Source organism: Hyposmocoma kahamanoa, unplaced genomic scaffold (genome assembly GCF_003589595.1).
Source record: "Hyposmocoma kahamanoa isolate Upper Pololo Valley unplaced genomic scaffold, ASM358959v1 99879, whole genome shotgun sequence".
Classification (NCBI taxonomy): Eukaryota; Metazoa; Arthropoda; class Insecta; order Lepidoptera; family Cosmopterigidae; genus Hyposmocoma; species Hyposmocoma kahamanoa.
In genome coordinates this window covers 139,231-160,201 of record NW_020656077.1, presented here as the reverse complement: position 1 = coordinate 160,201, position 20,971 = coordinate 139,231, and the positions used below count along the sequence as shown (strand labels likewise).

General features: G+C 36.6%; 1 long non-coding RNA gene across 1 annotated transcript in view; it reads right to left on the bottom strand.

Moving 5' to 3' along the window:
- Positions 1-20,971, bottom strand: part of LOC113239340 — a 53,967-nt gene that overhangs the window by 19,960 nt on the left and 13,036 nt on the right. Inside the window, exon 2 of the long non-coding RNA XR_003311179.1 lies at positions 6,374-6,406. This is a non-coding gene — a long non-coding RNA (uncharacterized LOC113239340). The remainder of the gene's footprint in view (positions 1-6,373; positions 6,407-20,971) is intronic.

Below are 20,971 nucleotides of genomic sequence, written 5' to 3'. Positions count from 1 at the left end.
TGAGTTTACCATGATACACACAAGTGCTATGAAATAAGTCGGAAAAATCCCTACCAGCTAAAAATCATTACATTTCATATTACTCTCGTGAATAAAATATAAATTACAGTTTGACATAACATGCCGAGAATAGAAGATGGTGGGTATTATGAAAAACTGGCAGTGTGCGTATGCGCAATAAAGGCGAATCGACGGCTAATTCCTTACCATCTGATAACATCCCGAGATCTCAGCGTAATAAGATCCTAATGAAGAGTTAAGAATGTCATAGAAGTTCCATTTCATAAACACATACCTAAAGTCGACATTACAAAATCATCGGGTCAATTAATATTTTCAAATTAAGAAATGAATAGGAAATTTTAATAATTCTAATTGGGAATAATATTTATGATATTATGGTACGATACAATTAATTGTAACACTTTAAAAGTATATTAAGAAAAATGGAGCTGAAATAATTAATAACACGGTATCCCAATCAGCCCGCATTTTGTTCATCAATCAACGACTGATAAAACGTACCGTCGGCACTAATAGAATATTAACCCTGCACACCTCGCTACGAAAACATAATGAAAAAATAATTTAACATGATTTATAGCTTACTCAGGCCCCTGCAAATTGCTGCCAGTTTGGGACGTTTAACTTAAGTACTGGCTGCGTACGCGCACTTCGACGTTAATTTAAAAAAAAAAACTCGAAAAATTATTTGCGACCGAAAATCGAAGCGCGAAGAATTTGGTTTGAGTCTTTTTGACCGATAATGGTCGATTTTAATAAATACAGGTTTGTAACGAAATGCAAATAAGTGATGTAGAAGTTTACGACGTAACATTAACTGGTATTTGAACGGTGTCCGATGTGTGGTATCATGTTTGGTATCGTATTATTAACCGCTTTGGCAATGGTGGTAATTGAGCTGCATTTGTCTACGCCAGGCTGAAAGGTGCAAGCTCGAGTGGGAGACCCACTACGTGGTAAATTACAAGGAGACAGAATGTTTAAACAGCCGCATATGCTCTAGTCTATCATTTCCTAATTAGAATACTTCATCTTGATACCGACTGAGGACGTTATGTTTTTTTTTTTATTCAGCATTACTGTGGTGTGTAGCCACCGTGTGGTTATAATAACCTCGGGCTAAGCGGGTAAGGGAGCTTATTGCTTATTTACTGTATTCAAAGCAACATTAGCGCTGTTATATTATGGCACTGAATATTACCGTGCATTTAACTGCCTCCGTGGCCGAACGGTTACCATGCTGGACTGCCACGCAGAGGTCCCAGGTTCGATTCCCGGGACGGGAGAAATATTTGTATGGCCTACATTTATTTCTCTCGTGAGTTTGGATGTAATTTGTGGTTGTCGATATATGTGTCCATGGCACCCGCGATACAGGATTTCCTTAGTACGGCTATGAAAGTGTGTGTAAAAAAAAAATGTTTTTTTTTTATCACTAACTGTATTTTTACATCTGACAATTAGTCTGCTTACTGCTTTGAATGAGAATTCTCGTATTATGCACATACAATTTCAATTAATATTATGTCCATGAATAAATAAATACCGAAGAAATTTTCTTGTTTATTATTTTTTATATTAAATTGACTTAATCGATTCTTAACCGATACCGATAGACCTGTAACAAAAAGATGGAATCTATGATGGAACGAGCTCGCCCAGAAAACACGTAATCATTCGCACCTTTACGATTGTTTGTGTTCGGAAACACAAATACTACATCGAGTTTAGATAGTTTTATTAGCAAGAGTTCCTTGCAAAAAAGTACAAGGAAGTACTGCCATCTTACCTATATTTGCCGTCAAGCAGTAATGTAATGCCGATTTTGAAGGGTATGTGTGTTAGGGAAATTACCGGCATATAAAACTTGAGAACTTACGGCGCCGACGAAGTCGTGCACCTGGTGGTAAGTAACACGCCTGTCCTTAACAGTTGCAGTGCCACTCTGAGCTTTCTCTTCTCTCCGACTCACCCTGTAACATAAATGCACAGTTCCCATGTGCCTGTAATTTCGCCAGCACCCTCACCCTTCAAAACCGAAATGCATTAATGCTCACATCACTGCTTGGCACCAAAAACAGGTAAGACGGCAGTACTTCCCTGGCCGAACTCTTTCACAAGAAGCTGTACTGCTACTAAAAGTGTCAATACTAGTGTTTCTTGATATTGAATATCACGACTATTTTCATTAATAAATTTAATGAAAAAAGTCGTAGTATAAAGTGCAAAACCATGTTTAATTCTTGCGTTTAAGTTTCGTAAGAAACACTACAGCGGATGTTCAAAATAATTTCACATAAACATGTAGTCTCCAACACGTATTGGGCAACATTTGTGGACTACGGGATCTCTCTCGTTCACCTACACTACTAAAATGTAAACGCCCGCCACTATAGTTGTCAATTTTAGTTCTACATGCTTTTCTCTAGCCAAGTTTGCTTAAAGAACTTGCTGTTTACAAATAGGGTCACCTGTTGTTATGATTTCCTTGTACATTGTTTATCCTAGCGTCTATCATTCTCGGTAACAACAAATCATAGAACAAGTTTAACCATTAGGTTATATAACCTAATGGTTCAACCAATAATGGTTCTCATAAACCGTGATGGCTATACTGTACAGCAACGTTAATACCACTGTACTATGATCACCTAGGTATCCAAAAGCGATTTATTGTTCTTCTTTGATCATCCACGTAAAAAGAGTCATATAAATTATCAAACTGTTTTATGTCTCTCTTAATCACTCGCAGGCAAACAAAAGCACATTAGCCACGTTTAATACGTGATTTCCTTATTTAATATTCAAATTAGAAATGAGTAGTGTGTGTTTGCGTTAATTAATGCACGCTGTGATCTGTTTGTACCGATACGCGAATATTATAATGCTCTCTGACTAGAGAATGTTCTAGATATAAAATAATATAATATTTTAGAGTCCAAAGTATGCCGCCTGGTGAGCGATTATACCATCCATTATACGAGAGTATACCATCTTTGTCCACATCTTTACTTTCCATCACGCGAGAGTGTGGACAAACACGAACCTGCATGGAAAATATATAAAAAAGTTTAGATACGTACGTACAAAATACCATCAATTGGAAATATTTTTTTTTTCGGAAATGTATCTCGTATGTTTAACACTGGTTTTACTTTTTTGGTTGTAACATTGGTTTGTTTTAATTATAACTTTTTTATTAATAAAACCGACCTCAAGGGTTTGTGGTATTATACAAAATTTGCCAAGTTTTATAGAAATCGGTTAACGGAAAGTAGGTGAAGTACAATAAACCGGATTCATCCCCTAATTTGCCACCCTTGGAGGTAGAATATTTTCTTTTTTACAAATTCGAAGGTTCAAAGGTAAAGGTAGGTACCTTTACCTTTGAACCTTCGAATTTGAAGTACCCCTTTTATAACAAAAAAAAACTGAGTAATAGAGTAACACACATAAAAAAAACAGTCGAATTGAGAGCCTCCTTTTTTTTAACTTTATAACAAATATAAAGTTATATTCGAAAAAAAATTTGACTCATTTTCATTGAGTAACAATAGCGAAAACCTAAAAACTCTACAATGTCATCAATGTTCTGATTACCCATCAAGACGATAACGCACACTAAGTCTAACATACAACTCATGGTGATCATTCCAGAACCTGACTACCAAAAATGAGCAACCCTACCCAATATAATTTACGTTTTGTTCAAGGCTTACAAACCTCCGCCTAGATTCGTTTGCGATGCAAAGAAAGTATAATACGTTATCGGCCGTATCTTATCTTCTTAACCCGATAGCGGGATGGTTCTTCCTACCCTTCAATCTGGAACTCAGAAGAGCTGTTTTGTGTTAAGACTAGATTAGATAGATAGATAGATTGCAACGATTTGAACCTGGTATGTCAACAGAAAATATCACCAACACAAAGATAGATTAATTGATTTCAGAAATGTTATTCAAAGATAAAACTTGGGTGACCCTACAGAGTGAAACTGTATTCTTTCAAAATTTTACCGTACACTATTATTTCTTTCTAGATACAACTTGTGATTTCCTATAATACGAACAACTCTAGACTGTCATAATCCGCGATACAAAGCCATAAAAATAATTAAACAACAATCAGTCCGGGCCGGCGACACACGCCCATTATTCGGCTACCAAAACCGCCATCTCGAACACCCGAATCCCGTAATTGCGGGGTTCCGATACACATAACTCGTGGTAGCCCTAACCCTAACTTAACTTCGGCGGCCGACTACGCTGACCGTTTTGACCCGCTATGCATTATTGCCAGGGCTGTCAAAAACAAACGGCTATTAATTGATACCTTCTGGATTTTAAGGGTAAGTGTGATGGTGAAACTACAAACACATGGGACTTGTCAACTTTATTTAATTTGCAGTGGCAGTACTCCTTACATCTCAGTGATTTAAAGCGCTGAGTGGTACTGTAGCTGTTATGAGTCGGCGTGTCGCTTGCCACTAGGCGCAAGACTTATTTATCCCGTCACTTGCTATCACAAAACAAAAATATTAAATATAAAATATATTATGTGTCAACCCTGACGCCGGCTCCCATTGTTATCTAAGCCACAAAATAAGCCATCCCTTGACCGCCGCCTGAATTAGGGCTGTCGATATCCAATTGAATTTCAATGGCCATAACATCATAGGGCAATGATTGCTTGTTTTGCATGCCTTTTTTTAACTTTTTTGTTGTTTTTTTATCAATTTCTCATATATATTAATAACTGTTGTCATTCACGCTTTTATCCCAATGTGAAGTCCTTGCTTAATCTTGTTTTTGCCTTTGAACTCCTTACAAAATAAAAACCAATATCGTAATGTCTCAGTGACGGAGTCACGTTAATGGTAGTATAGTTACGTTAATGAGCATATTGGTACTCAAAGTGTTAAGCAAATTTAAGTAATATTACGGTGGCCAAATCGAATATTATAATCCAACGGCCTATTCTTGAAACGGTTATTATTGATTTGTATCACATTAAATAAATTGAACTGTAAGTCTGGCCACGCCTTTGTAGAAAAGGTACCTCTTATTAAACAAGCCTCTCAACATCAAGTCTCATCAGCTTTTACAAATCTTTTTACTCACTTCACTCCTGTCACATACATTAAGTAATCGTGGTATTCAACAAACTCCCTAGATTTTCTCTTGTTGAAGTTTTCTGAAAACGGTAAGTCAAACGATACCTATTTATTTAAATTTTCTGCACTGTCTATTTTAAAGGCTATCCATGCTACAAATCGAACTTATCTAGCACTGGCCCAGTACTAATACTGCCCCATAAAATTATAGTCATATAGAGGCCGCACCATACACCGTTTAGCCAATTTTATAAAACAACAAAAGGATTAGACGGGTCGGTGGGCATTTTGACGGCGCGATTAAAATATTATAGTGGTCAGCTTCTGTTTACATTATTCTGGGTGTAGTTGGATTTGTTAGCCGCATCATTTGCATTAAGGATTTGCCTTACATAATTGAAGGCAAACGTTTTGAATTTGTCTACGAAATATTGAGTGATTGTTCGTTACCGTAATAACGATTTCAATACTCGATAAAATATTAACGCGGAAGTCATTGGCCTTTGTAAAGTCTTTAATATACCACGAAATTATTTCTTAGCTATGTGAGGCAGTGCAGACGATTTTTAGAATTTTAAGCTTAGAGGATTGAAACTAAGATTTTAAGATAGTCATGCTGTTCATTTTTGTCGACACCGGCTGGCTTTGTCCTGATTGGTTTATATCTAGACAGGCGTGTAGCTTACCATCAGGCGCACGACTTGTTCGTCCCGTCATTCGAAGTTATAAAAAAAATATCATTTTATAAATTTTCACCCATTTATTTCGGTTGGCAAAAGATCCACCATACTTACAGCCTCTTTTAATAACATATCTCAAAATTGGCACATTGTTTCGTAAAAATACTAAATTACGATCGCTTTACAAATTGTGAAGATAAGGAGTTATTATTTCTTTATTTTATATTTATTAATATAAATAAGTTCAAAATTTTACTTCAATGTATGTAGTTTTGGTCATAGATATACATAGAAATGTTTTTTAAACATGCATATTACACATATTACATAACAATACTTATTTATTTATTCGGAATAAAGGTTTACAGCGGAAGCCAAAACCTTATAATATGCTAGCCAAAATGTAGTACATATGGCCAATAACACGCCTTGTTACCTGTTTGGATTGTACTTGCTGTAGATCCACGCGGATCTCTATCTTAAATAATGTTAAGTATGTGTGTTATGTAGGTATTTATGTAATAAATTATTTATGAAAGGTGCAAATAACCCTTACCTATCAGACCAACACAGAGCGTCGTCTCTATACCTGAAAACAAAAACGTAACCTCGTTATTGATATTAATAAGACATATGTGAGTGTAGTATGAAATTTTGCTAAAATAAAGGTGTCTACATCTTTCAAATGTGGCGTATTTACCTCAAAGTGAGCAATATCTTATTACGCAAAGAATGCACCATTGCACATGCCTTATTGATCTGGACGAGACGACTCGTGGTTGGTTCATTTTTCTCAAACCTACAATACCTAAACAAAGATAATAATCTTCTAGAAACGGTTAGAATTTATATTCCCAGCGTCCACAACAGGGTGTTATAATTTTTATTCATTTTATTGTCAGCACATGTTCGCTGACCAATGTACATTTTTAATTTACTCATTAACCAATAAGGGCACGTACAATTAATCCACCTAACGCTAGAATCTCTCGTAGTTCGTTTGGCAGATAGTCGATTACACATCGGTAAAACACTAATTGAACTGTCTGACATACATATAAGAGGATAATGATGACCACGACCTGGATGAAGTACATCTGAGATAATGTTCAACACCAGCCATCAAGCAGTGGTTGGAAAAACAGGTCTTGAGGTCGTGACCATTCACAACATGTACCTTTCATAAAACTATCAGAGACTAACAATTTACACGTCGCGACACACCTTTTTCACGCAAACAATAGCACTTCCTTCAAACCTACATCCATGACCTAGACTATTTTCCAAGTCTACGACCTCCCAGACGCTGGATGAATAATTCAGCGCGGGCGCCGACTAAAGTACCGTGGACATTATTAATAACTACTGGTTAGCGCATTACTTCTCATCATTTAAATAGACGAACTCAATGGACGAATGCTAACATGTACTCCGCTCTATTTTTGCGAATGTGTTGCCTTCAGAGCCGCTTTAAGAGGATAAAGGAGGCTTGAGTCTGTTTCTAGGTAAATTTATTGCTCAACCTAAAAAAAACAGGTGATCCATTATCACTGCATAATGTGACATTTTGTAATTATTAAACATTTACTTTAATTTCGATAACCCATAAGTAGCTTTTCATCTTTATAATAATTACTTTAATTTATATTTTATCATGTAAGCTATTGTGGTAGACAACAGAGCGGCAGCTGAAAAAAGCTTGGTTTTCATTTTCTAACAAAATCTTTAGAATAGTGATAAATGCCTCTAAATGCTAAGTAGCGAGACGCCCATTATAACCAAAGGTACACGGTTCAATTAATACCCTACCTAAAACCGGCTCCATCATTACTTCATCATTTCATCTTTTTAACTAATAAATATTAATCGCTCCACTGAAGAGGTTCATCGCTTAGAAGTCATTACTGTGCACCTTATGTGCACAAGAAACGTAAAAACTGGAAAATTAATGTTTACTTGCGAGTTTTTGCCTTTATCTTGATGAATGTTGTTTTTTCGTACTGGTGGAATTACAGAGTGAGAAGGTGGTATTTATATCAAAATAACCATTATCTGTTTAAATATACTCCATTCAGCCAGATCGTTACAAAGAAGGATTTAGCAATAAGAAGTTGGCGCGTTCCGAAATGGCCCGATTCCGTCACCGGCGGCTCGCGAGGCGCGGGCGGCGCCGCGCGGCCCACTCCGACAAATTACGCCGTAATACCGCATCTGTATGCGCGACGCGAACATCTTCCGATATTAGAACGGAACTTTGCTCCCTGTACGCTGCAGAAGCCGACTTCTACATTTTTCTTACATTTTTCAACTGTTAACGTCTGGTAAACTCCAGACACGCCTTCTGCTAACTTGCCTTTGCTTTTCTATTTTAGTAAGAAGCATTTTAACATAAATATTTTTCTACATTATTCATGATTCAAAATAAATTCGTGACAAACACCCAATAACGTTTTCATAACTCACCGAGTGGAAGGTGTCTAAAGTGCCAATATTGCGTACACATGTTGTACTCCCCGCAGAAAATTTTAATAAAGCACCTCCATAGCGCGGGGCGTTCGTAAATTTGTCGAATGAAATATGTCGAACAATAATCCGTATGAGCGTTGATGCGCTGATCATAAAATGGTAGCGTTCCTTATTGCGCCGCAAATGCTTTTATCGTGTTCCTGCTTCTCACATTCGAGTTCGACATCTTTTTTGTTTGAGATTGATAATGAAATCTCTAAAAGCTACCAAGAAAATTTAAAATCACGTTTTCCACTTAAACACCACATTTTGTGCTTATAGAAAAAATGTATTTATTATGTAATAAGTTGAAACAAATCTGAATCTGAAATATTTTACAGGAGTACCCGGTTTAATATCTACAAATTGAATTTGAAGTTCATTTTGAATACAGAACCCGAGCAAACACACATTTAAAGTTATAAGTGCCGTTGAGCGCGTTCAAAACTCAAATGCCATAAAACGTAATCGGATTCAGTTTAGGAGCGGTGTTCGACAAGCGAAATGGTACGATGCAATTGTCAACACTCGCGACCGGCCCGTTTTGCATTTTATAACACTCGCTTAGCGTTTCCGAACGCGCTGTGACGACTTGGTAATGGGCCCATCAATTTTAAGAACTGCTAACGTCGCTACTTTCGAAAAGTTTGTGAATTATTTACTCAACATTCCTTTAAATACTAAATGCCCAAAAAAACACGCAATAACAAAACGTAAAAATTCTTAAATAGATACGATGGATTTACTTGCAATGTAATAGGTAATGTCATGAACAAAACTTCCAAGTCTTTACGATATTGTTTTTTTTCTGAAAAATGTTTCTAAACATTTCTTTCAACCTTTTCAAATTTTTCGGACAATTACCCGATACTACTCAGCAGGTATATTAAATTAGCAATGAAATCGTGACCCAATTTGCAATGAAGTCATAAGTCAGAGAACTAAAGTAACCGACATAGTTCACATAAATAAATAAGATAAAGTGGCATTGCGCCGACCATCAGGCCGATGGAGCAGTTTTGTTAGAGGAAGGTGCTCGGCAGTGGTTGAACGCAGGTGGCGCAACACGGTTTATGTGTAGCAGTGGATGCGTATAAGCTGATATGAACTACAATATATTTCTAAAATACTTTCAATTATCCAAAATATAAAAATAAAGATTCTGATTTTTTAAATTTGTATTGAAATTGAAATGGGAAGTGAAATTGAGGTGTAACATTGAATACATTTTTATTATAATAAAAAGATATTATTTATATTGCAGTAACTTTTTTTTGTTTACTTTACCTTGAGTAACTACTAAAAATCGCTGTTCCTCTAATCTACTTCGAGCAGCAAAACTGAAAATATTTCCAGAATATTCCGGAATATTCTCCATATATTAGCAAAAAATATTCATGACAAAAAAAAGTTTCGCTAAATCGGCGTCTCTTACAAAATGTAGAGGACTATCTCAGTCTCAGTTTATCAGATATTTTGGCTCAGAAACTTCAAAGCTAAGAGATTCATTTCTATAAATAGGTAAAAAACTTCGTAACTTAAGAACAAATAGTTTTAGAACTTGTAAAGATAGCCCTAGTTAATAATGCCCCCACTCAACTGAGTTTTTCCACGTCCAAAATGGATTCCCCACTTTACACCCAATTTCTCAAAAACTATGTTTAGATTTTAAAATTTTTAATTATTCGGATTTTCCGAGATGAACTTCAAATACAAGGCGTGGGCAAATGTCAACATTTGCTTATTTTTTTAAATAAGTCAGTTTGCTAAGAGAACCCTCTATATGATACGTGGAATGATACAATGTGAGAGACCAGTTTAATTTAAAAAAAGAAAAAATAATTCCAAAATTCTTACACCAAGGGTTGGAAGGATCATCATCATCACCCTATCGCAGTCCACTGCTGGACATAGCCCTCTTGCCAATGTGCGCCACTTTTAGCAGATCGTCACTCCATCTGGCGTCCTTACACTACGTTTGCAGAGTCGCGATCTCCCCTCAAGAAGTCGTTTTCTCATCGGTTATTGGATAGATTTTGATAGTTTTTAGTTTAGATTTGAGTAGCAAACTCTAAACAATCTTAGTAAAATTATTTATCTAATAGAACAATGAAATAAGATCTAGAATGATGAATTAGTTAATTAAGCACGTTTCGATGCAGATTATTTTAGACAGAATCCGTTAATGCAAGTTATAACGTCACAAAAGAACTTGCTTGACGGAGAATCTCCATAAAAACTCTTCAAAAATATGCCTAACGCGTTTAGTGTAATTTTGAACTATGGCTTAAAAATAATGTGCAAAGCAAATAATAATACTATATTGAATGATACAGTACAACTTCAATGAACAAAAAAACCTAGAAAGGCTGATAGATAATAAGAATAACGAGTTTCCTTAAACTACAGATTACAGCTAGTTTTAAAAAATGACATTCCTAATCCATTATACGTCCCACTGCTAGGCATGGGACAGATGTCACACAAAGTCCGCCACACTGGCCCAATGTTGGTTAGGTTACCCTCACCCAATGATTGCATTTGCTTATTCAAATACACAACAAATCATTTGTGCTAAATCGCGTATACTAGACGGAAAGTTCTTTGAAAATGTAGTTCTATTTTCCTGTTGCAAAGTTCAGCACTTGGCTTTTGCTATAAAACAAACAGGAGCGATATCGGAACGTTATTGCGGCTAATTACGGTTAACCCTTGCCCCGAGCGCGGAAACCGCCAAGTTGACACAAACACGACCAAACTTACAGCTATTGAACGCACGTGACGCTGCCTTCTCTACCGTACGATGTTGGATTTCGCTACCTTAAATATACTCTGCGACTGGTACTACACACATCTCATTGCCGTCACTATATCTACGCGTAAAGGAGTCAACAATATATTAGGTCTTTACCTATGAAATTGGCCTTTTATGTAGAGAGAATTGAAAAAAAATAATGATAAATATGTGTTTAATTAATTTAAGTATGGACCATTATAGTCGATGCTGTTTTGCCATTTTAATGGAAGGTTCGCTGTTTCTGCTATAGAAATCCTGGGAACGGCAGTCGATGATCTGTTCAAAGGCATTTTTCACAGCCTCATCGGATTTGAATTTTTTTTCCGTGTAACAGGTTGACCAAATTCCAAAAAAAAAATTTGTTGTACAAGATCTGGTAAGTATTGTGAATGACGGAGAGTTTTCAGTCATAACGCCTATACTTTTGAGAAGGTCCTATGTGCGATGTGTCGGCGAGAGATATCATGAAGAAGGAGTCGATTAGAGTAATTGACTAGACTCAGTGGTTTGACAACCAGCTTGTCCATCATCACTTGCAATTCTTCACATTACACCTCTGCAATAATTGTTGCGCCAGGTGTCAAAAAGCTGTAATGAAAAATGGCGGTATAGGTCCACCAACACTCACAAGCAGCATCTTTTGACTCAATTTGAGTTTGGGACATAGTTTAGCTGCCTCCCCGGTGGTCAACCAGTACGATAGACGTTTTCGATTGTCACACGGCATCCACTTTTCATCACAAGCGACAATCTAGAATCCCCTCATTTGAGTGCCTATTCAACAAGTTAAGGCAAGCTTCGACGCGATTTTGTTGTTGTTGTTCAGTGAGTTCATACGACACGCACTTTCTTAGCTTTTTTGACATTCTAATTTGACGCAAATTAATCAATATCGTTTAATAACTTACGTCGAAGGCTGCTGCTAATTATGAATTGGGTTAAAATGAATCTACTTCCAGTGTAGCCTTCAATTCATCGACTTTCGTCTCCGACCAGCCACGGGGCTCGTTGTTCAGATAAAATTTCCAGTACGGAAGCGATCAAAACAAAAACGCCTCAAGAGCACACACAGGGTCAAGAGCACGTCAAGCTTGACACTTAAGATTTAAATTCAATTCTATGCCGCTTACGATAAGAACAATCCAAAGTACAAAGAATCAAGCTTAACGTGCTCTTTACTGTACATACATGTCATTGACATTGTGTGCCGCCTGTGCTGCGTTGGTGCCACGACAGAACTAGTATTCGAACAAAATTCGAAATACACGTAATTTCGATTTTTCCATGGACACAGAAACGATATCGATATTTTTAAAAGAAATATCATAGTTGTATTATTAACTATAATTTCAATTTGAAACTCTAAGTAAAATAAAAGATAAGGTACTCAAACTTCCCAGTAGTTGTAATCGGCAATTTCATAGGTAAGGACTTAATACATTGTAAATACCTAATGAAATCGTCAAAGGGTGACGGTGAGTAGCATAGTAAAAGGACGTGTCGCGATCTGCAGATACCGAAGTTATAATGATAAAACAAAACAAATTTAAGCTTCACTATTAACTATAAAAATACTGTAACTATACTTTATTAACCTATACGCCATACATTGTATGTATAACTTGTCAAGTTCACCTGATGAGTAGAAATTTCTTAGGCGTTGCTAATCTAGAAGTAGTTGTCAATATTTCCAACCTATCACAAAGACCTCCTAAAATACATTTCACAAATAATAGATACTGGCTGATAAGCCTGGGCGGTACTTTAAATTTAAATGTTCCGATTCGGAACACGTTTGGAGCGTTCGTGACACGCGCGCATAGGGTAGGTTATTGCATAAAATTACAATAACACACATCCTCACCTACATGCGGCGAATCGCCCACCGTAACGCCTTGTTTGCCTGATATTGCTTTTAATTAGTTAAGATTTAATTACATGTAGGTTATTACCCATTGTCTAGCTACTGCTTTGTAATAGGTCGTTATGAGGAAGTTGTGGGATACGCCACCTAATAAAGAGTTTAATTTAAAATAGGCTTACATTTGTCCGAAACACTATGGAAGATGTGGATAAAACCGAACTGTCAATTCGGTCTTCGATTAAGGGCGCCATCAAATTATAAGCTTGTAGAAACGCAGCTGCAGCGCCACAGTTGCGCCACGTGCGCACCACTTTTGCAGACCAAATATTGTATGAAAATTAGTAGAAGACTGCACACTGCAGCGCTTGTACAAGCTTCTAACTAAAGGCGCTCTTAAGATCTATTGAAATGAAAACGGTAATTCTACATTACACGCGCCACAATCTTAGGGCCAGCGCAAACCGGCGAGTGGCAAGACAGTGGACATTAAATTTATCAATATACATATATTTTATGCTATTTACAATTGCAATAAGGTTTAAATTTCAATGCTCTGAGATGAAGAGAGAAATAATAAAATACACACACTCATAGCCCTGCACTAGGGAAACCCTGTATCGCGGGTGCCAAGGACACACACATAAACTACCACAAATTACACCCAAACTCGCGAGAAATAAATGTAGGCAATACAAATATTACTCTCGGCCCGGGAATCTATACCGAGACTTCTGCGTGACAGTCCAGCATTTGACAGTTAAATGCGCTACGAAGCTCTGAGGTCGGTCTTAGGAGCATTGCAATTTCGACCCTACTTCAATTTAAATAGCATTAAATATACTTATATTGATTTTTGTTGAATTTCATGTTGAAGTCTCAGAGTTGTAGAACTCTACTCCATGCACAAGTCAGGACTTGTGTATGTTTTGTAGTGCTTGAAATCATACTCAAGTCCTGACTTGAGCATTGAGCAGAGTTCTGGAATACGACCCTCAATCTGCATCTCATTAGTCTGACATTGTTGTACAAATGTATATTATATATAGATTATTGAAATATGTGTGTGTATGAGTTGTTTTTGTATAATCAAATAGTTAGTCATGTATTATAGGTTACATTACATATGTATATTTATGTTGTATTTAAATTATGTAGGTATCATAACAATTATTTATAAACTTTGATCGTATCTATTTTTAATTGTCATGTAATGCATCCTTATTAATTGTTCTGTACCCAGTTCTCCGGCTGACTGGAGAATGCCTAGTGGCATTAAGTCGGCTATTTGTACTACTTTGTGTTGAATAAAGTTTAATTAAAAAAATATTTAAAAAAAAATTAAATTTAAAAATTATTTGCCTTCCCGTACGTCGGTTAGTTATGGTCTTGTGAAACGGAAGTAAATTTTTGTTACAGAATTGTACATAGCACAAATAATTTTTTGTCAATTATATAACGAGATATGAGATGATACCTGCAGGAATTTCAGAGACTGCGCGAGAATCGCCGGGAGATGCACGATCTGTTTTCTGGCTGTATCTAGTTTACTTTGAATTAAACTTTCACGGTTTTCACACATTATTTGATTTTTAAAGAAAACTAAAGGGAAACGTCCTGACGTTTTAAAGCAACCAGCGTTCATGCCTTACGTAAAAGGATAATGGACAAGATCGGTACAGTACTAAAAAAGTACTCTATAAAAACTGTGTTTACGCCGTTATCTAAGGTCGCGGGGCATGTCAGATCACCTAAGGATGTAATCCCTGTTCAATCTCCGGGCGTTTACAAGATTGATTGCAGTTGTGGGAGTTCCCATATTGGGTAGCCAAAACGCACCATAGCGGAAAGAGTTAAATAACACGTCGCGGCTGAATCGTGAAGGATGATGAATCGTGAATCGTCAGCTCAATAAGTCTGCAATAGCCGAGCATTTGCTGGAATCAGGACCAAACCACTGGATTGAGCTTCATAATCCCAAGATCCTTTCTACGAACGAACGTCATCACTATAGTAGAATCGTACGTGGAGCTATTGAAATTAAAAAAAAAACTGTAATTTCAACCGAGAAGACGGTTTTAAGCTTTCATCGTCATGGTATCCAGTTCTCAGCAAATGTAAACGACATCAAGTATCGTCCGAAAAGTCGCCAAATGTCATGAGTGTTGTGTGTCGGTCTAGTGAGAACCCTAGTGCACAAATAAATAATGAAGATCAAGTGCGAGTAGCTAGAAAAACTCGCACGGCTGGAAGATGCTGACACCTGCCTCATCAGTCCCTTCGAGACCATGGACGTTGCAATACGTCCAAAACGTTGAGGTAATTAAAATATGTTTTATACGTGATTAAGTCCCGAATTAAAAATCAAATATTGTATCTAGTTTACATGTTTTTGACACAAATTTTTTGTTCATTATGCTATTATTACAAAAACTCACTTCCGTTCCGTTCCGCGGCAATGTAAATAGAGCCTACAGAGTTTGGAGGTAACTGCAAAAGGACTATAAGTTCGTCAGGTAGGCGCGACTTCCTTCTTGAGTACTGACTGCACATAAGTTTCTATGACTTTGGGACGCGTCCAGATTTCAGTATCGGTATACGCACGTCAAAACTAGGGTCGAGCTTTCCGAGTGATATACATATAAGAACAAAAAATAAAGTACTCTATAGCCTCTCCACAGAAATAGTATCCGCACAGCTCGACAGATCATCTGATTAAAATAAAGTTCTTCGCCAAGGGTGCAGAAATATGCCGCATCCTGTCACAGTCTAATGTGCAATGTTGGCACGCTATAATCGCAGAACGAGATTAAGGGATAATAAGAATGATTTGCCAAACAGCCCCACCAGTTACCTAGTTTCAAACTAGGGAATTCACTGTATACTATGAGTACCAAGTCAACGGCATTCACTCCGGAACACCAGCTGGACAACCAGACCACAACCAATTTAGAAAAGTTCCTTTGTGAGTCTACGACCTCCTCATGCAGCGCCCATAATGCAAACTGCTTGGGCCACCTCGGTCATGTTCGAGGGCTCACACGCATATGATATTACGCAGATTACATTTCACCGGTATTACAATATAGTTACTATTGATAATTGAAAAGCTTTGCTAAGTACCGTACCTTAAAATATTGTTATGATAAAAACAAGGATTTTGTATAACCTTGAAACTTTTCAAAACTCCCATTTATCTATGTACAATATCCTTCAACATACGAAAATAGTATTGACAAAACCATTAAAATCCGACTAAAATCATTTTGCAGAACATCGCAAATTGCGCACATCTCCGTCGTGTATATTCGCACATTTATGCGTAAACTAACACAAGCGTTCGTCAGGGCAAGATAAACAATTCATTACGACTCGGCTAAGTGTTACACTGTATATGATTACAGAGAAAAGCAATTAGTCGCCAATTATCTGTGTGGACTCGGTAGCCCAAGATAAGATAAAGATAAATATTCTAAAAGATACCTGACACTTCTTAGGCATTGCGCTAAGAACTTTACTTCTCTTTGCTCGCTGTTTAATACTTGATTGTTTATTAAGCGTCGACAATCCTGTGTCGAATTACACTAAGAAAGAGTCAGATACACGTGCAATGCTTTGTGCACAGACGGTAAAAATTAAATCGTTGTATAATATTGCTGTGCTAGGTTACAACTGACTGCGATAAAATTATAAATTGCCTGTCAGGCACGCCTAAACTGGTCACCGATTTGTTCAAAAGCATTATTGTTTCTTTAACAGTTAAATTCGTGATATAATTAAAATCATTACATTAATTAACACGCACTTCCCATAAAAACCTCATTATCTTCCGCAACCAAAGGTTGTATAGTATTGAGCAATATTATCGCATGTCTGCGCCATTCGATCAGAGCGTTAGTGCGCCAGCGCACAATCAATAATTTTCTATCAATGACCGCGCCGACACCAACCGCTTATTAGTATCGGAAAAAACAATAACTGTAAGCCAGATTATACCCTCAGAAATACGAAAGATTTATATAGATACATCTGAAATGCAAATTTGAACTTTTACTTTTTAATTTTACTTGTGAACGTTACAATCAACTACAATTTAATTACATAATGAAGTTTATCATTAATGTCCTTTCTAAAGTTGTGAACTTTAACCAACTTACAAATTATGTTAAAATTAATCACAAACGTTACGAATTGTAATTTTACACCAATGACAATGATTAAAAAGTTTTGTGTATTTATCTATAACCAAAAATATGTAGGTACATACTATAATTTTTCTCACATTATTCGACAAATTGCCCTGCGTCTCAAGTCATTACACAATGAGCTTGTCCATACAAATATCTACAGGACCAGTTTTCCCGTTTGCGGTGTAAAATCACAGTCGACGATATAATTCTCATAATCCATGTTGCTCGCGCGCATTCAACATAACCTTTCACACCTAGCTGCGCAATCGAGCGATTGTACGCGACTGTACCTTTACGATTACTGCTTTCCAGTTCAACTGTACTCGCATAATGTAGGAGTCACTTAAATATAAGCAAAAAATGGGAAATAATTTTATTTATACAACGGAAACTGGTGAGAAATTGTGTTCGTATTAGCTATATGTTTTATCACTATTAGGTACATATCCTTTCACGGTAATTGAGGTATTTAGCAGAGTAGTGTACTCTCTGCACGAATGCGTACTCTTGCTGAGTCTTCTCTAAGGATAATGGCTAGCAACAAAAACTAAAAACCAAAAGGTTTACTGTATATGACATAGTTACAGCCTGAATCAGTAAATAAGTGATGACTGTTTTGTACCCATATAGTAATCCATCTGATTTATTAATAATTTAGTAGCAGTAGAGCTCCTTGTGAAAGAGTTCACACGGGGAAATGCTGTCGCCTTACCTATTTATGCCGCCACGCAGTAATGTGAGCAATACTGCATTTCGGTTTTGAAGGATAAAGGTGCTAGTGAAATTATAGGCACATTGAACTTTTCGACTTATGTCTCAGGATGACAGTCGCAATTGCAGTGCTCCTCAGATCTTTGCGATTTGAAGCTCTGAGAGGCAGCACCAGGCGCACGATTTATTCGTCCCATCACCTAGTAACATAACAAAAATATGTTTCTTTCGTATGTAATGTTTTCCTATCCGTGGTCTCCTATACGTTTCTGCAAACGGGGTCATGACACGACACTACAATTTGTTTCGGAACAAGTACTATCGAAAATGAGCTGATAAATTCGCGCTGTCTATCAACAATCGAACTCGTGGGGTTTTCTCGCAATAATTGCTGTAATAATGACACGTACTGCTAAAATGACTGTCATTACATGCAGTCACGACTGAGTCACGCGTTACCATAGTAACGGTAATAGATATGCTCGTATGTTCACACGCGAATAATGCGCGACATTTCTGAGTATTTTTCGGATATGATGCCTTAATTTTTATGTGTGAGAGCGGTGAGTCAGTTGGCTGAGAGAAGTCCATTTTTTAATCGCATGATGACGCGTACAGTTTACGCACACTTCTAGAATTGCGCCTAGAGCAAAGCGTGTTGATAAAAATACGAGCAAAATTACTAAGAAAGTGCAGTAGTGTGATAAAACCTCCATATTGAGCATCATTTTATTGTGTATCAGATTGAAAATTAGAGATCAGCAGCCAGCGATACGGTAGCGATTGACATCATCGCTAGGATTGGTTGCCCTAGATGGAAAATTGAAACGTACGTAAGCTGTTTTGACCACAGTAGTCAATTTTTATATTCCCATTATTCGACTGTGCTACTTTTAACTACCAGCAACTTCTTGACTTCTGTATGTTGTAAATTTTGTATGTACGATAACGAGTATCTCACCTTTGTAGAGCAAAATCTAGATTTGTAGTTTCCTTTTTATAACGTTTCTATATCCAGCGTATCTTTAATGTGTGGTGAATTGTAGCAGTAATATAAATTGTCTCTCTGTAAAAACCGTACTATTCAATATTGTCAATTGACGATATACACATATATAGCCTCAAAATCGAATTGCTGTTTATTATTAAGCTTATTTAATATAAATGATATTAATGTTTACGCAGTCTTTGAACACTTAAAATTTTGTTTTTTAAACCGTTTCTGTAATTCATAAAATACAGTTTTTTATACAAACTTCAAAAGATAAAAAGTTAGTAAGAACTCTACAAAACCACACGATACACCAAAATCTAATTACGTTTACCAGACCTGCAAAAATGTAGTAGTGTACACGTATTTTTATTAGCAAACTGAAAAATGCGATCAGCTGAACCATAACACTAAAGGTGCTTACACACGGGCGGTATTTTTAGACGTGCTCAAAACGTCCATAATGCGCGCGTTGGGGCCATAGCCATAAAATAATATTCCTTAATACATTATAATAGTCGCCATCCCGGGTAATGTTCGTAAGTATTGGAATTACAGGGCGGCGCGTTCGGGCCTTATATTGAGGCTGTGCGATACGGGATAGGCGAGAGCGGAACGAAAATCTTCATACTAACGTTTAATCATATTCAGCTGCTTAACATATAAATGCGACTTGGGAATTAATTTCAGCCTGGGACTGTGAGTTACAGAGAAGAAATGTAAGACTTATTTTGTTATTTTATAAGTTGTAAATATCAGTCTCGAATATAAATAGTAATTCTTCATTCCAATAGTAATAAGTCAATTTGGAAATAACCATTTTTTCTTTTAATAAGACTTTAATCAGAAGCCAACCTCACCGAATGATAAACGATCGATGTGATCAAAGATGCAACAAGAAAATATTATAATGCCTATTTAATCTACATATAAAGTAATATTTAGCAGGAACAGATAAATGGACAAAACATTCCATATCCTTACTGAGTGTATGACGAAAGAGAAAATAAAACTATTTTTCGCAGTATTTCTTTTCCATTACTATGTTGTAGTAAGAAGAAAGAGTAAGATAAAAAGCTAAAAATTAATTTTCTCTTAAAATATTTAACAACGTAACAAATGAAGTTGACCTGACTCATGCTAATTTATTGAAAACACTTCTCCGTTTTCTTGTTCTAAACAAAAGCATGTACGCCTTTAACATGTACCACAATGCTATATCGAACCTCATCGTAGCATTTGATTGGCTGCGGGTGGCGAAATTGTCCAGTGATGGCGGTTCGATTCATTTCGATGACAGATTATTTTGAATTGACTCTAAAATGAAAATATTTATCAGCCGGATGATCTTCTAATCAATTTTATGAAATGCTAGCCTTCCGAATGTATTCCGAATTTTCCCACGGGCTTACATCCTGTTACTGTTTCTAATTTGAAGGAAGAAGGAAGTGAAGTAAAACTTAATAGTAACATTACCAGATATGTCTTTAAATTCAGTTTTACTACGTACCTCTAGTTTGTCAAGAGAAGTACTAGTATAAGAAGATAAATTAAATTTATTAATTCAATAAGTGAATTAATCATAAATGGCAATCCGCAACGTAGGTTTCGTCCGACACAAATATAAATTGGCAACAAGCTTCGTCACATAAAAGACAATAATGCAATTCGCCAGAGTTAGTCATTTTTGTGGAACCGCTCGAAATCTTAGCTGGTTCAAACTTATCCATGACGCTGCTACACTGCAGTATTACCGCGCTAATAAGAAGTATTTTGTTTTTAACCACCTTTGCCACCGATGCCAGTCATTGTGTGTGGACCGATTTGACATAGAATTGGGCCGTTTATAAAAAAATTACGGATGTATAAACATACCACCACCAAAATTAGTTTCCAGATCGTGTCTATTGAAAGTCGTTGAGTTTGATTAGTTACATTAATACGCACTCGATGGGCTGTCCTCCGAATTTTCACCTAATAAAAAAAACTAAATGTTAGTTTAAGTTTAACTAGGTTAAGTTTAAGCGGTTGAAATTGTGTTCACGCCGTAAGGTACCCAAAATACTGGCAGTGTTTCCTCATTGTACGGTTATGCCAAC